The sequence below is a fragment of the Octodon degus genome, unplaced genomic scaffold (genome assembly GCF_000260255.1).
Source record: "Octodon degus isolate 3935 unplaced genomic scaffold, OctDeg1.0 scaffold00073, whole genome shotgun sequence".
NCBI lineage: Eukaryota > Metazoa > Chordata > Mammalia > Rodentia > Octodontidae > Octodon > Octodon degus.
The window spans coordinates 1,507,893-1,511,562 of record NW_004524649.1 but is presented as its reverse complement, the minus strand read 5'-3'; the positions used below and the strand labels follow the sequence as shown (position 1 = coordinate 1,511,562).

Below are 3,670 nucleotides of genomic sequence, written 5' to 3'. Positions count from 1 at the left end.
CTGCTGAGCTATCTCACCGGCCTCTTGATGTTTATTTTTTTTGCGCCGAACCGGGGATTGAACTCAGGCCCTTGTGCTTGCCAGGGAAGCACTTATTCCACTGAGCCATCTCCCCAGCCTTGCTGGGATTACAGGGATGTGTCAGTACACCTAGCTTATTATTGGATCTTGATTCTTGATCTATTCTTCTAGTCTGTCTTTTGATTGATACATGGAGGCCATTAACATTGACTTATCCTTGTTGTGTTATTTTTCTGTTTTAGGCTCCCCCTCTGTTTTTTTTTTTTAAACTTCCTTTTGTTCAATTGTTTTCCTTGCCTGGTGGGTTTCTTCTGTTGGAGTTCATGGAGTTGTAGTCTATGTTATTCCTTTCTACAGTGTCCTTCAAAACATTTCAGAGGGCTGGTTTGGTGGTCATAAATTTCCTCAGATGTTCTTTGTCACTGCAAGTATCTTATTTCTGCATTAGTGAAAATACATCAATATGAGTTGAAGAGGGCTGGTCAAATAGCTCAGCAGATTTAAAGCGCCTGCTTAGGCAGACTCAGGGGCTGGGAGTTTGGTCCTTGGGCCTGCCCTGCCATGCCAGCCCTGCTCCAAGGGTGTGCTGAGATGGCAACTGAGACTGGCATGGTGGTGTACACCTATAATCCCAGCTCTTAGGAGGCTGAACATAGGCGGATCACTATGAATCCGATCTGCACAGTGAGACCCTGTAGACCCTTACTAAAAAAAAATTTTTTTTAAATGACTTGAAGATTGTTTTTTAGGACTTCAAATATTCTACTCCAATCTCTCCTTGACTTGAGAGTTAGCACTGAGCAGTCAGCTGTGATTCTCACGGACTTTCTTTTACAGGTGATGTTCATATCCCTGAGAACTTTTAAGATTCTAATCTTGTGTTGAATTTTTGGAATCTTGATTATGAAATGCCTGGCCGTGGATTTTTTTTTAAAATGTGGCTAATTTCAGTTCTATATGCTTCACTTATGTGTATGTCAGTGTCTTTTTTTCCTACCAGGGAAGTTTTCTGCCTTGACATCCATGAACAGTGTGTGTGTGTGTGTGTGTGTGTGTGTGTGTGTGTATAGTTTTTTTTTTTAATCATTTGTACATCTCCTGCTTTTTCCATAGTGGGAATCAAAGTCAGGACCTTGTACTTGCCAGGCAGGCACTTACACTGCTGAGCTATGGCCCAACCTTTCTACTTTTTCATTGACTCCAGTCAATCTTCTTTGCCTTATCTAGAAGCTGCTGTATTGATTTTTCATGGTTCCTTGCTATTGTTTGTTTCTGATACAGGGATTGAAACTCATGACCTTGTGCTTACCAGGCAGGTGCTGTGCTACTGAGCTATATCCCTGGCCCTCCCTTGCTATATTTAAGGAATCTTTCTTTTCATGATTCTAATTGCAAACCTGTCTTCTGTATCTGAGTTCCTGTTCTCACATTGGCATAATCTACTGTGGATATTTCAGGGGAATTTTTATTCTCCTGGATATCTGTTGTAATCTGCCTTATGGCTTCCATTGCAAGATCCTACATCTTCAACTTTTGGGGGATGAGAAGTTGCTGCCTGTTGGTTCAACCCCTGGTTCTTTAGCACTGTGCCTCAGTATTTTCTTTTTAATTTTATTTATTTATTCAGTGTGTGTGTGTGTGTGTGTGTGTGTGGCCAGCTCAGCCCACCAGGGGGCGGGCTGGCTGGCATGTGGTGCTGGGGGATCGAACCGCGGTCCCTGTGCTTTGCTAAGCTTGTTCTAAGTAGGTGCTTTAGACCACTGAGCCATCTCACCAGCCCTTCCTCAGTATTTTCTGTGACCCTTAGTCAATCTTAGTCTTGGAACACCAGGAAGAGTAGCAGTTTAGAACAATTTTTTTTTCTATCAGTAATAATGATAGCAGCAATCACAGCCTAGAAAATGACAAACTGAGGTAACCACTAATTTGCCATCTTTAACCATATGAACTAGACTTGTCATTATGTAACAAAATCTAAAACAGACCAGAAAATCATATGCAGTATATGTCTTTACTATGTCAGTTTTAGGACTGGGGAGATAGCTCCGCAGTCTAAGTGCCTGCCTGCCAAGTGCAAGGACCCAGGTTCAATCCCTGGCATTGCATGCCATGCTGCCAGTCACCAAAACTGGGTGTAGTGGCACATACCTGTAATCCCAATGCTGAGGAGGATGAGACAGAAGGATCAATCACTATGAGTCCAAGCTGTGTAGTGAAACGCTACACCAAATAAATAAATAAATAAATGATAAAAATTTTTCATCCTTAAGGGTTGTCATCATTAATTTAAATATGCTTTATTTTTATACTTTTAATTTTGTTTTCTCAGTATCTTTTAGTACATATTAATTTAGAAAATGTTTCTTTGTGGAATTTTCACATATTAATATAATCTCATCATATCCATCCACCTGTTGTCTTCCTTTATACCCCTCCCCCAAGCCCTTTCCAGTTGTCCAGTAGTTTTTCTTCTATAGTAGTGGGAAAAACATGAGAGTTTTACCTTTCTCAGCCTTACTTCACTGAAATGATGATCTCTAGTTCCATCCTTTTTTTATCCTTTTTTTTTTTTTTTGGCGGGACCCGGGATTGAACTCAGGCCCCTGCGCTTGCCAGGGAAGAGCTTATTCCACTGAGCCATGTCCCTGGCCCCTATAAGGATTTTTTTTTTCTCCTCCGAATGTCTTCAGGGCAGGTTTGGCTGGCCGGAGTGTTGTGGGGATCCAACTACAGCAACCTGAGGCTGACAGCTTTGTGTAAGCAGCCACTTAAAGAACTGAGCTAGGGCCAGGCCCCCCATTCTTCTTTTTTTTTTAAATTTTTTTATTATTATTATTTTTAATGTATGTGTGTGTGTGTGTGTATGTGTGGCCAGCTCAGCCCACCAGGGGGCGGGGCTGGCTGGCATGTGGTGCTGGGGGATTGAACCGCGGTTCCTGTGCTTTGCTAAGCTTGTTCTAAGTAGGTGCTTTAGACCACTGAGCCATCTCACCAGCCCCCCATTCTTCTTTTTTAAAAATAATTGTTAAATGTATTTTTAGTATAGGGTCTATAGGATCTACAGGGTCTCACTATACAGATCAGACTCCTAGTGATCCTACTGTTTTCAGCCTCCCAAGCACTGGGATTACAGGCGCATGCCACCCAGCCATTCATTCTTCTGTGTTGATATTATTGCTTTTATATGGATAAATCATACTTGATTATGAATACAAACTGCCTTTCGCGGGCACCCAGGCTGTACTGTGAACGGTGCCACAGTATACGTGGGTATTCCGGGGTGGCTGCAGTATGCTGACGTGGCCTCACATATGCACCAAGGAGTGGTGTGGTCATTTATGATGTCATAAAGGGGCCAGCTGTCCGCATCGCAGCACACAGACTGGGCGGTCCCCAGAATCTCTTTAATGATTCCAGAAGCTTCTCTGGCTAGAGACTGGTGCCACATCTGTCAGGCAATGCTGACATCTCATCAAAAATGATATTTCCGTGCTCGCTTCGGCAGCACATATACTAAAATTGGAACGATACAGAGAAGATTAGCATGGCCCCTGCGCAAGGATGACACGCAAATTCGTGAAGCGTTCCATATTTTTTTCAAGCACAACTTATCGGAATTTATGGGATACGATGAAAGCAGTTCTCAGAG

At 42.6% G+C, this 3,670-nt stretch overlaps 1 non-coding gene across 1 annotated transcript; it reads left to right on the top strand.

Moving 5' to 3' along the window:
* The first annotated feature begins 3,510 nt into the window (after nucleotides 1-3,510).
* On the top strand, nucleotides 3,511-3,617 carry LOC111817910. The gene has a single exon (XR_002822010.1). It is a non-coding gene; the product is annotated as a U6 spliceosomal RNA (small nuclear RNA).
* Nucleotides 3,618-3,670: the final 53 nt, after the last annotated feature.